We start from the raw sequence: 13925 nt of genomic DNA on the forward strand, positions 1-13925 counted from the left end.
GCAGACTGAGGGCTGGCGAATAAGCCAGGATCCCTCGGCAGACCAAGGGCTAGCGAGTAAGCCAGAACTGCAGGCAGTCCTGGATACTTTGGGCGCTGATCCATGAAATGATCTCAGTATAATCAGAATGATGGGAACACAAGGAAATGTCCTTGTGCTACTTTAGTATAATCAGAATCATGGGAACACAGGGAGATGTCCTTGTGTTGCTTGTGAGCTCAAGGATGAAGTACAGCATGTCTTCAAGAAAGCCCATTGTTGCTTGTATAATCAATAAAAGCATATGTTGCTGCTTTGGCATTTCTGGAATGTTAAGAAAACAAGTCTTAAGATGTAAACATAGATAATGCCTAAATAAAAGCTACCACAGCAGGACAGATGGCGCTGTTTTGCCTGAGCGAGTAGCAGCCCTCTACTGCTGTGTTTCGGCACAATTCATCTCGTGTGATGAGCTTACTTTCGGCCCTGTCATTAGAAAACTACAACATCTTGTGCTTCCAGCCTCCAGAACTGTGAGAAAATAAGTGTCTCTTGTTTAAACCATCCAGTCTATGGTATATTTTTATGGCAGTGTTTATAGGAAGGAAGCCATAGAAAGGGAGAGGTTAAAGACTAAGGTCAGAGAGGGGTAAGTGATAGTAAGTAAGGTTCTTGGTGAGAAGATGGAACAGAGAGGGAGTCATTGCTCCAGCAGAAGTACCAGCCTTGGCTGGGTTGGTCAAACACTCTCCCATTGCTACAGAAAGCTAAAGAGAAGAATTTGTGCGGATGACAGTGAGTTTAAAGGTTTGGTGTAAAGTTAAGCTCACCTGCTGTGAGTAAAGGATGATAAAAGAAAGTTTGAAATAATTCTCATGAAGAAAAAAAAGGTTAAACTTACTAGGGAAGATTGGCTGTGTTGAAGGCTTGAGATTGGTTACAATGACTTCTTCTTTTCAAACTGAAGTATAGTAGATTTACTATGTTGTATTAGTTTCGGGTGTATAGCACAGGGATTCAGTTATATATATTATATATATAATATATGTATTGTTTTTCAGATTCTTTTCCCTTATAGGTTATTACAAAATATTGAGTATAGGTCCCTGTGCTATACAGTAGGTCCCTGTTGGTTATCTATTTTATATATAACAGTGAGTATATGTTAATTCCAAACTCCTAATTTATCCCTCCTGCATCTTTCCCCTTTGGTAAGCATAAGTTTGTTTTCTATGTCTATGGATCTATTTCTGTTTTGTAAATAAGTCCATCTATGTCTTTTTTTTTTTTTAGATGCCACATATGAGTGGTATCATATGATATTTGTCTTTCTCTGTCTGGCTTACTTCACTTACTATGATAATCTCTAGGTCCATCCACGTTGCTGCAAATGACATTATTTCATTCTTTTTTTAATGCCTGGGTAATATTCCACTGTGTGTGTGTGTGTGTGTGTGTGTGTGTGTGTGTGTGTATATATATATATATATATATACATATATACCATATTTTCTTTATCCATTCATCTGTCAATGGACATTTAGGTTGCTTCCATGTCTTGGCTATTGTAAATAGCGCTGCAGTGAACATTGGGGTGCATGTATCTTTTTTTTTTAACATCTTTATTGGAGTATAACTGCTTTACAATGGTGTGTTAGTTTCTACTGTATAACAAAGTGAATCAGCTATACATATACATACATCCCCATATCTCCTCCCTCTGTGTCTTCCTCCCACCCTCCCTATCCCATCCCTCTAGGGGGACAAAAAGCACAGAGCTGACCTCCCTGTGCTAGGGGAAGACACAGCGGCTGCTTCCCACTAGCTATCTATTTTACATTTGGTAGTGTATACATGTCCATGCCACTCTCTCACTTCGTCCCAGCGTAACCTTCCACCTCCCCATGTCCTCAAGTCTGTTCTCTATGTCTGCATCTTTATTCCTGTCCTGCCCCTAGGTTCTTCAGAACCTTTTATTTTTTAGATTCCATATACATGTGTTAGCATACGGTATTTGTTTTTCTCTTTCTGACTTACTTCACTCTGTATGACAGTCTCTAGGTCCATCCACCTCACTACAAATAACTCAATTTCGTTTCTTTTTATGGCTGAGTAATATTTCATTGTATATATGTGCCACATCTTCTTCATCCATTCCTCTGTCAATGGACACTTAGTTTGCTTCCATGTCCTGGCTATTGTAAATAGAGCTGCAATGAACATTGTGGTACATGACTCTTTTTGAATTATGGTTTTCTCAGGGTATATGCCCAGTAGTGGGATTGCTGGGTCATATGCTAGTTCTATTTGTAGTTTTTTGAGGAACTTCCATACTGTTCTCCATAGTGGCTGTATCAATTTACATTCCCCCCAACAGTGCAAGAGGGTTCCATTTTCTCCACACCCTCTCCAGCATTTATTGTTTGTAGATTTTTTGATGATGGCCATCCTGACCAGTGTGAGGTGATACCTCATTGTAGTTTTGATTTGCATTTCTCTAATGATTAGTGATGTTGAGCATCCTTTCATGTGTTTGTTGGCTATCTGTATATCTTCTTTGGAGAAATGTCTATTTAGGTCTTCTGCCCATTTTTGGATTGGGTTGTTTGTTTTTTTGATATTGAGTTGCAGGAGCTGCTTGTATATTTTGGAGATTAATCCTTTGTCAGTTGCTTCATTTGCAAATATTTTCTCCCATTCTGAGGGTTGCCTTTTTGTCTTGTTTATGGTTTCCTGTGCTGTGCAGAAGCTTTTAAGTTTCATTAGGTCCCATTTGTTTATTTTTGTTTTTATTTCCATTTCTCTAGGAGGTGGGTCTAAAAGGATCTTGCTGTGATTTATGTCATGGAGTGTTCTGCCTATATTTTCCTCTAAGAGTTTTATAGTGTATGGCCTTACATTTAGGTCTTTAATCCATTTTGAGTTTATTTTTGTGTATGGTGTTAGGAAGTGTTCTAATTTCATTCTTTCACATGTAGCTGTCCAGTTTTCCCAGCACCACTTATTGAAGAGGCTGTCTTTTCTCCATTGTATATTCTTGCCTCCTTTATCAAAGATAAGGTGACCATATATGTGTGGGTTTATCTCTGGGCTTTCTATCCTGTTTCATTGATCTATATTTCTGTTTTTGTGCTAGTACCATACTGTCTTGATTACTGTAGCTTTGTAGTATAGTCTGAAGTCAGGGAGCCTGATTCCTCCAGCTCTGTTTTTCTTTCTCAAGATTACTTTCGCTTTTCAGGGTCTTTTGTGTTTCCATACAAATTGTGAAATTTTTTGTTCTACTTCTGTGAAAAAATGCCATTGGTAATTTGATAGGGATTGCATTGAATCTGTAGATTACTTTGGGTAGTATAGTCATTTTCATACGTTGATTTTTCCAATCCAAGAACATGGTATATCTCTCCATCTATTTGTATCATCTTTAATTTCTTTCATCAGTGTCTTATAGCTTTCTGCATACAGGTATTTTGTCTCCTTAGGTAGGTTTATTCCTAGGTGTTTTATTCTTTTTGTTGCAATGGTAAATGGGATTGTTTCCTTAATTTCTCTTTCAGATTTTTCATCATTAGTCTATAGGAATGCAAGAGATTTGTGTGCATTATTTTGTATCCTGCTACTTTACCAAATTCATTGATTAGCTCTAGTAGTTTTCTGGTAGCAACGTTAGGATTCTCTGTGTATAGTATCATGTCATCCACAAACAGTGACAGTTTTACTTCTTATTTTCCAATTTGGATTCATTTTATTTCTTTTTCTTCTCTGATTGCTGTGGCTAAAACTTCCAAAACTATGTTGAATAATAGTGGTGAGAGTGGGCACCCTTGTCTTGTTCCTGACATTAGTGGAAATGGTTTCAGTTTTTCACCATTGAGAATGATGTTAGCTGTGGGTTTGTCATATATGGCCTTTATTATGTTGAGGTAAATTCCCTCTGTGCCTACTTTCTGGAGAGTTTTTGTCATAAATGGGTGTTGAATTTTGTCAAAAGCTTTTCTGCATCTATTGAGATGATCATACGGTTTTTCTCCTTCAATTTGTTAATATGGTGTATCACATTGATTGATTTGTGTATATTGAAGAATCCTTGCATTCCTAGGATAAACCTCACTTGATCATGTTGTATGATCCTTTTAGTGTGCTGTTGGATTCTGTTTGCTAGTATTTTGTTGAGGATTTTTGCATCTATGTTCATCAGTGACATTGGCCTGTAGTTTTCTGTTTTTGTGGCATCTTTGGTTTTGGTATCAGGGTGATGGTAGCCTTGTAGAATGAGTTTGGGAGTGTTCCTCTCTCTGCTATATTTTGGAAGAGTTTGAGAAGGATAGGTGTTAGGTCTTCTCTAAATGTTTGATAGAATTTGCCTGTGAAGCCATCTCATCCTGGGCTTTTGTTTGTTGGAAGATTTTAAATCACAGTTTCAATTTCAGTGCTTGTGATTGGTCTGTTTATATTTTCTATTTCTTCCTGGTTTAGTCTCAGAAGGTTGTGCTTTTCTAAGAATTTGTCCATTTCTTCCAAGCTGTCCATTTTATTGGCATATAGTTGCTTGTAGTAATCTCTCATGATCCTTTGTATGTCTGCAGTGCCAGTTGTTACTTCTCCCTTTTCATTTCTAATGCTCTTGATTTGAGTCTTCTCCCTTTTTTTCTTGATGAGTCTGGCTAACGGTTTATCAATTTTGTTTATCTTTTCAAAGCACCAGCTTTTAGTTTTATTGATTTTTGCTATCATTTCCTTCATTTATTTCTGATCTGATCTTTATGATTTCTTTCCTTCTGCTATCTTTGGGGTTTTTTTGTTCTTCTTTCTCTAATTGCTTTTGGTGTAAGGTTAGGTTTTTTATTTGAGATGTTTCTTGTTTCCTGAGGCAGGATTGTATTGCTGTAAACTTCCCTCTTAGAACTGCTTTTGCTGTGTCCCATAGGTTTTGGATCGTCATGTTTTCGTTGTCATTTGTTTCCAGGTATTTTTTTATTTCCTCTTTGATTTCTTCATTGATCTCTTGGTTATTTAGTAGTGTATTGTTTAGCCTCCATGTGTTTCTCTTTTTTACAGATTTTTTCCTGTAATTGATGTTAGTCTCATAGTGTTGTGGTCGGAAAAGATACTTGATACAATTTCATACTTCTTAAATTTACCAAGGCTTGATTTGTGACCCAAGATATGACCTATCCTGGAGAATGTTCCATGAGCATTTGAGAAGTGTAATCTGCTGTTTTTGGATGGAATGTCCCATAAATATCAATTAAGTCCATCTTGTTTAATGTATCATTTAAAGCTTGTGTTTCCTTATTTATTTTCATTTTGGATGATCTGTCCATTGGTGAAAATGGGGTGTTAAAGTCCCCTACTATGAATGTGTTACTGTCGATTTCCCCTTTTATGGCTGTTAGTATTTGCCTTATGTATTGAGGTGCTCCTATGTTGGGTGCATATATATTTACAATTATTATATCTTCTTCTTGGATTGATCCCTTGATCATTATGTAGTGTCCTTCTTTGTCTCTTGTAATAGTCTTTTTTTTAAAGTCTATTTTGTCTGATATGAGAATTGTTACTCCAGCTATTTCTATTTGCGTGGAATATCTTTTTCCATCCCCTCATTTTCAGTCTGTATGTCTCGCTAGGTCTGAAGTGGGTCTCTTGTAGACAGTATATGTATGGGTCTTGTTTTTGTATCCATTCAGCCAGTCTATGTCTTTTGGTTGGAGCATTTAATCCATTTACATTTAAGGTAGTTATCAATATGTATGTTCCTATGACCATTTTCTTAATTGTTTTGGGTTTGTTATTGTAAGCCTTTTCCTTCTATTGTGTTTCCTGCCTAGAGAAGTTCCTTTAGCATTTGTTGTAGAGCTGGGTTTGGTGGTGCTGAATTCTCTTAGCTTTTGCTTCTCTGTAAAGGTTTTTTTTTTTTTTTGCGGTACGCGGGCCTCCCGCTGTTGTGGCCTCTCCCGTTGCGGAGCAGCAGGCTCAGCGGCCATGGCTCACGGGCGCAGCCGCTCCGCGGCATGTGGGATCTTCCCGAATCGGGACACGAACCCTTGTCCCTTGCATCGGCAGGCGGACTCTCAACCACTGCGCCACCAGGGAAGCCCTGTAGAGGTTTTAATTTCGCTGTCGAATCTGAATGAGATCCTCGCTGGGTAGAGTAATCTTGGTTGTAGGTTTTTCCCTTTCATCACTTTAAATATGCCCTCCACTCCCTTCTGGCTTGCAGAGTTTCTGCTGAAAGATCAGCTGTTAACCTTGTGGGGATTCCCTTGTATGCTATTTGTTGCTTTTCCCTTGCTGCTTTTAATATTTTTTCTTTGTATTTAATTTTTGATAGTTTGATTAATATGTGTCTTGGTGTGTTTCTCCTTGGATTTATCCTGTGTGGGACTCTCTGCACTTCCTGGACTTGATTGACTATTTCCTTACCCATATTAGGGAAGTTTTCAACTATAGTCTCTTCAAATATTTTCTCAGCCTCCCCTTTTTTTTTTCTCTTCTTCTTCTGGGACCCCTATAATTCGAATGTTGGTGCGTTTAATGTTGTCCCAGAGGTCTCTGAGACTGTCCTCAATTCTTTTCATTCTTTTTTCTTTTTCTGCTCTGTGGTAGTTATTTCCACTATTTTATCTTCCAAGTCACTTATCTGTTCTTCTGCCTCAGTCATTCTGCTATTGATTCCTTCTAGAGAATTTTTAATTTCATTTATTGTGTTGTTCATCATTGTTTGTTTGCTCTTTAGTTTTTCTAGGTCCTTGTTAAACGTTTCTTGTATTTTCTCCATTCTATTTCCAAGATTTTGGGTCATCTTTACTATCATTACTCTGAATTCTTTCTCAGGTAGACTGCCTATTTCCTCTTCATTTGTTTGGTCTGGTGGGTTTTTACCTTGCTCCTTCATCTGCTGTGTATTTGTCTTCTCATTTTGCTTAACTTACAGTGTTTGGGGTCTCCATTTCGCAGGCTGCACGTTCGTAGGTCTTGTTGTTTTTGGTGTCTGTCCCCAGTGAGTAAGGTTGGTTCAATGGGCTTTGTAGGCTTCCTGGTGGAGGGACCTGGTGCCTGTGTTCTGGTGGATGAGGCTTGATCTTGTCTTTCTGTTGGGCAGGACCATGGCCAGTGGTGTGTTTTGGCATGTCTGTGGACTTATTATGATTTTAGGCAGCCTCTCTGCTAATGGGTGGGGTTGTGTTCCTGTCTTGCTAGTTGTTTGGCATAGGGTGTCCAGCACTGTAGCTTGCTGGTCGTTGAGTGGAGCTGGGTCTTAGCATTGAGATGGAGATCACTGAAAGAGCTTTCGCCATTTGATATTATGTGGGGCTGGGAGGTCTCTGGTGGACCAATGTCCTGAACTCGGTTCTCCCACCTCAGAGGCTCAGGCCTGACACCCAGCCAGAGCACCAAGACCCTGTCAGCCACATGGCTCAGAAGAAAAGGGAGAAAAAGAAAGAAAGAAAGAAAGAAAAATAAATAAATAAATAAAATAAAGGTATTAAAATAGAAAAAAATTATTAAAAATAAAAAGTAATAAAAAAGAGGGAAAGAAAGAAGAGACCAACCAAACCAAAAACAAATCCACCAGTGATAACAAGTGCTAAAAACTATACGAAAAACAAAAAACAAACAAAAAAAATGGACAGTCAGAACCCTAGGACAAATGGCAAAAGCAAAGCTATACAGACAAAATCACACAAAGAAGCATACATATACACACTCACAAAAAGAGAAAAAGGAAAAATATATGTATATAAAATAAAAAAAGAGAGCAACCAAATCAATAAACAAATCTACCAATGATAATAACTCTAAATACTAAACTAAGATAAACATAAAACCAGAAATAAATTAAATGCAGAAAGAAAACCCCAAGTCTACAGTTGCTCCCAAAGTCCACCACCTCAATTTTGGGATGATTCGTTGTCTATTCAGGTATTCCACAGATGCAGGCACATCAAGTTGAGTGTAGAGATTTAATCTGCTGCTCCTGAGGCTCCATGGAGAAATTTCCCTTCCTCTTCTTTGTTCGCACAGCTCCTGGGGTTCAGCTTTGGATTTGGCCCCGCCTCTGCATGTAGGTCGCCTGAGGGGGTCTTTTAGGAAGTCTGAGGTCTTTTGCCAGCGTTCAGTAGGTATTCTGTGGGAGTTGTTCTACATGTTGATGTAGTTTTGATATATTTGTAGGGAGGAAGGTGATCTCCACATCTTACTCCTCTACCATCTTGAAGGCACCCCCCATGTATCTTTTTGAAGTATAGTTTTGTTCAGATGTATGCCCAGGAATGGGATTGCTGGATGATATGGTAACTCTATCTTTAGAGTTTTCTACAATGACTTTTAGGGTCCCCGTGAACACAGTCACGTGAAGCCTCCAGCACAACCAAAGCAATCCAGATATAGCCACAACAAAGAATATGGCTGGCCTCATACAGGGTTAGGATTTGCCAGATGGGTGGGATGGAAGGACAGACAAGGTGGCAAGTTGAATTCAAGATGAAGGAGGAGTGAGGGACAGCAAAAATTAGAGAATAGGTAAGTGGGTATAATTGAGCATTGAAACTGGACAAAGAGGAAGCTGCTGTCTGAGTAGTGATTCTGCTCAGGCTGTGTCCAGGAGAGTAAGTGGCTGAGGTGACATAGATGAGGAAGTCAGGGAGATGGGAAGAGAAGCACCAAGAGGCCTCATGTAGGATGGAGGATCCACCTCAGTTTTGCAGCCATCTAGGGTGACAGCAGAAGAGGGTCACGTGAAGTGGAAGATGAAGAAGAGGCATCTACCTGTCGTCATCAAAGGGGCAGAGATGGCTGCTCAAAGTTTGCTGATTATTTACAAGCCAGAGCAGATCACTAGGTTCACAACTGGCCTGATATTTTCAAAAAACTTTTTTATTTTGTCATAATTTCAGAATTACAGGCCACAAAAATAGTACAAAAACTTCCCATATGCCCTTCACCTAGAAGTTAACATTTTATCACATTTGCTTTACAATTCTCTGTCAATATATACATATCATATTTTTTTTCTAAACCATTTTAGAGTAAGTTGCAGACATGATGCCCCTCTTCTCCTAAATACTTCAGGATATATTTCCTAAAAACAAAACATTCTCTTAATTAACCACAGTATGAATATCCAAATGAGGAAATGAACATTGTTATAGTACAATTGGATAGTCCATAAACCTGAATCAAATATCACCAGTTTTAAGGGACCAGTTTTTTTTTGGGTTTTTTGGCTGCTTTGGGTCTTCGTTGCTGTGCATGGGCTTTCTCTAGTTGTGGTGAGCGGGGGCTACTCTTCATTGCAGAGTGAATGCTTCACATTGAGGTGGCTTCTCATTGCAGAGCATGGGCTCTAGGCGCACAGGCTTCAGTAGTTGTGGTGCATGGGCTCAGTAGTTGTGGCATGCGGGCTCAGTAGTTGTGGTTTGCAGGCTCAGTAGTTGTGGCACAAGGGCTTAGTTGCTCTGTGGCATGTGGGATCTTTGCTGACAAGGGATCGAACCCATGTCCCCTGCATTGGCAGGTGGATTCTTAACCACAGCGCCACCAGCGAAGTCCCCAAGGGGCCAGTTTTTAAGGATTACTTTCCACCCTGCTTCCCCTTTCCCAAGTCCTCTTCCTGTCTTCCAGACAGGCCTCTGAGAAACAAGAGACAGAGCAGGGTAATGGAACTAAACTTTTTGTTTGTTTGTTTGTTGTTGTTTTTGTTGTTTTGAACTTTTAATCTTCAAATGACTGCCGATTCACAGGAAGTTTCAAAAGCAGTAATGTAGTTTTAAGTCAAAATTTTCATTTTGAAATTGAACATTTTATTGAAATAATTTAAAAACCTATTTTTCTAAGGATGTGTTCATAATTTTGCACCCATTTAACAAATATCTGAAGCACCCACTGTGTGCCACTTTTCCAGACCCTGGGATTACAAATGGTGAGCTGTTAAACCTCTACCTTAAACCCTACTAAGTCAGAATTTCTTCAGGATGGAGTCAGATGGTTCTTCTTAACAATCCTGTGACCTGCCCACGTAATAGGACCTTTTTTTTAATCTTAATCATTTCTAAGTATACACTTCAGTAGCGTTAAGTACATTCACATCGTTGAGAAACAGATATCCAGAACTTTTTCATCTTACAAAACTGAAACTCTATACCTATTAAACAAGAGCTCCCCAATTCACCTTCTCCCCAGCCCCTGGCAACCACCATTCTACTTTTTGTTTCTTGGAGTTTGAATCCTTTAGATACCTCATGTGAGTGGAATCATACAGTATTTGTCTTTTTGTGACTGGCTTATTTCACTTAACATAATGTCCTTCGGTATCATCTATGTTGTGGCATGTGAAGGGATTTCATTCCTTTTTAAGGCTGAATAGTATTCTACTGTATGGATACACCACATTCTGTTTATCCATTCGTCTGCCCATGGATGTTTGGGTTGTCTCCACCTTTTCACTATTATGAATAATGCTTCCTTGAATATGGGTGTACAGATATCTGATTAAGAACCTGATTTCAATTCTTTTGTATACACACTCTGAAGTGGGATTGCCGGAGGGAGCTGAAACTATTTTTTTTAATTCAAAAAATACTTTATTGGTAAAAAATACTAAACATCTGAAACTTCAGTGACTTGTAATCTTTTTGCAATAGTAACATCAACACGGATCACCAGACCTACACTATTAAGTGCTCCTAAACACTAGGCTCCTTATACATGCTACCTTGATTATTCTCTCAAGCAATGCTGCCCTTAAACCCAGGCAACTGGAGTGCTTGAAATGGGTGGGTGCTTCAACAGCTCCCTTCCTAGATGATGAGGAGTCCAAGAAACTTGGAGTGTGAACGCACTGAAGCCCACGTGCCCTCCTTTAGACCATGCTTGGGGTACCTTCCCAAACATCCCCAAGCTCAGTTCCTCGGCCTATATAGGCTCCTTCCTAAGTCCACCCTCCCCAGAGTGGACCTGCTAGTGTGTACAGCATAGTCAAGGGTAGCCAAGGGCAGCTTTAGAGGAGAGACATGGTGTGGATTTTCAGGCTGGGTGTCCACATGCAGGCATATGAAGCCCCTCACACTGCAGGATGGAGTGGGGAATGATAGGGGGCCTCCATTTGTACTTTTCTCTGGACTCCTGCAAATACCAGTAGCTATAATATTATTATCCAAACATGAGCTACTGACAAGGTCTGAAGAACATTTGATTCCAGTGTTGTAAACCTGTTTTTAACTGGCTGTGTTTTCTAGAATCAGTGTATCACTAGCTGACCAGTGCATGGAGTCTAGTTGGTTGAAGCAGATTGGTAAGATTTGCTGCTTAGTAAGGAAGCCTGCACCAGGGTGAAAAACATTGTTATGAATCTAAGTCTGTTCTCTTCCTTTGCATATGTAACACCCATTAGCACTAATGGAAAATACAGATGATACATTCATGCAACAAGGGGAGGCAAGACCCCCTGCCGCAATTGTCAATGCCAGTGGGTAGATGCTCACACAGGCAATGCAATAAGTGCACCTGGGATGCAAAAATGGAAGTTCAAAAAGGCAAATGAGCCCTTTTGAGCTACACAAATTCATGGCTGCCTGGCTCAGTCCCAGAAGCAGCCTGGAAGGGTGGTTTTGTGGGGAGAAGATGAGGTAAAGTCATCTGATTCCTTGGCAAGCTAAAGGATTCCTCTCAGGAATAATCTTCCAACCCTGCTGCTGTGTTTTAGCCAAATATCACAGCTTAATATTGGGCCAGAAATGTGGTAGAAGTAAAAAGTACTTAAGTAGTGTCATAGGCTTCCCTGGTGGCACAGTGGTTGGGAGTTTGCCTGCCAGTGCAGGGAACGTGGGTTCAAGCCCTGGTCTGGGAGGATCCCTCATGCCGTGGAGCAGCTGGGCCCCTGTGCCACAACTACTGAGACTGTGCTCTAGAGCCTGTGAGCCACAACTACTGAGCCTGCATGCCACAGCTGCTGAGGCCCGCCTGCCTAGAGTCCGTGCTCTGCAACGGGGTAGGCCACCGCAGTGAGAGGCCTGCACGCTGCAGCGGGGAGTGGCCTCCACTTGCTGCAGCTGGAGGGGCCTGTGTGCAGCAACGAAGACCCAACACAACCCAAAATAAATAAATTTATTTTTTTAAAAAAAAAAAAGAAGCGTCATAAACAAGTAGCAGACCTAGGCACCTGAGAGGCATCATTCTCTTCCAGCAGCTATGTTTCTTCCAGAACTGGCCAAATAGATCCATCCTACCCCTGGGAACTGGGAGACAGGCTCCAGACTGAATGCCCCCTGATCTTAGCATTCCTTCACATGCCATCCCATGGTCTCACATTTGGCAAGTCCAAATCTGAAGGCTTCATCATCAACTCAAATTTTCATCCTTCCCTGTGTGTCAGTCAACTGGCAGTATCACCAGGGTGCACCCAGTCACTCAAACCTGAATATTCCTCAAACCCCTCCCATCTCTCCCCAAGGTTGGGCCACCACCACCTATGTCCAGGACAACTTAGAGCCTCCTAAGGGGTCTTGCCTTCAACTTTCCTCACCTCCATCATCTTTTTTTTTTTTTTTGGCTGCATTGGGTCTTCATTGCTGTGCATGGGCTTTCTCTAGTTGCAGCGAGCGGGGGCTACTCTTTGTTGTGGGGGCATCATCTTATTGTGGAGCATAGGCTCTAGGTGCGTGGGCTTCAGTAGTTGTGGCACGGGGCTCTAGGGCACACGGGCTTCAGTAGTTGTGGATTGCAGGCTCTAGAGCGCAGGCTCAGTAGCTGTGGTGCGTGAGTTGAGTTGCCCCACAGCATGTGGGATCTTCCTGGACCAGGGATCGAACCCGTGTCCCCTGCATTGGCAGGCAGATTCTTAACCACTGCACCACCAGGGAAATCCCCACCATCTCTTTTAAATAACCTCTGCAGCACTCACCTGCCAGAAATACTGTTCTACAAAGTGAATACAATCACGCCCTTCCACTTCAGCTGTTCCCCTCTTGCTCCTGATGTGAAAAAGATTAACAAGCCCCTGCTTTCCCACCCCCACCCGAAGCACCTGCACCTCCCGAACCAGTCAGACGCTGGATTGCTTGTTGCTGTCAGGCCCTTTGCACATGCTGCCCATTCAACGTAGTACAGGTTCTCGAACCTCTCCTCCATTTCTCTTTGCTCTATTATCAGTTGTTCATTTAACAAATATTTACTGAGCATTTACTGCTTTGCCAGGCTTTGTGCTAAATGCTGACATTTTGTATGCAATAAGCCCCCTGGCCATATGAGGCTTACATTTTAGGGCTGTCGACTGAAAGAAAAGTGCGTAACCTAAAAGTTGTGAGTTATGTTTTATCCAGGTACCTTACTGAGGACTATAGCCCAGGAGACGTCTCTGAGATAGCTTTGAGGACCTGCTCTGACGAGTTAAGGGAGGAGCCAGGATATATATATAAGTTTTCGGGGGGGGGGGGTTTTGGGGGGAGATCCATGTAATCAAAGATCAAGATTACTGATCACAAAAAAACAGATATTTCAAGTTAATGACTTAAGTGCTTTCCTATGTATGGGAAGATGCAAGAATCTGGGTTCATTGAAACTTTTCCTTAGATATGCATCTTAACAATCCAAGGATCCTTACATCCAAAGCACAAAATGTTTCCTGTTTTTCTCCATCCTGAGCTCCCCTCAGGCACACTGAGGCCAACGACTGCAGTTGCTACAGCCTTGATCCCTATAGAAATGGAATGGCAGGCAACCCTTTTTTCCTTTACAGGAGTTACACCTCCACTGGCACAAGGAGTAGAACACCTTCCTGCGCCTTCCAGGCACTTCCAATGCAAAGACCTCTACAGCTATCACTAGATTCATCCCCTTTCTCACTAACCCTTTCCCCAACAGTACACAAGAAGGCCTTAACTGGTCAAGGCACCGTGGTGGCCACACCCAGGCCACACTGCCCTGGCTCACTCTGCGGTCCCGAA

Source organism: Phocoena phocoena, chromosome 2 (assembly GCF_963924675.1).
Source record: "Phocoena phocoena chromosome 2, mPhoPho1.1, whole genome shotgun sequence".
Lineage (NCBI taxonomy): Eukaryota > Metazoa > Chordata > Mammalia > Artiodactyla > Phocoenidae > Phocoena > Phocoena phocoena.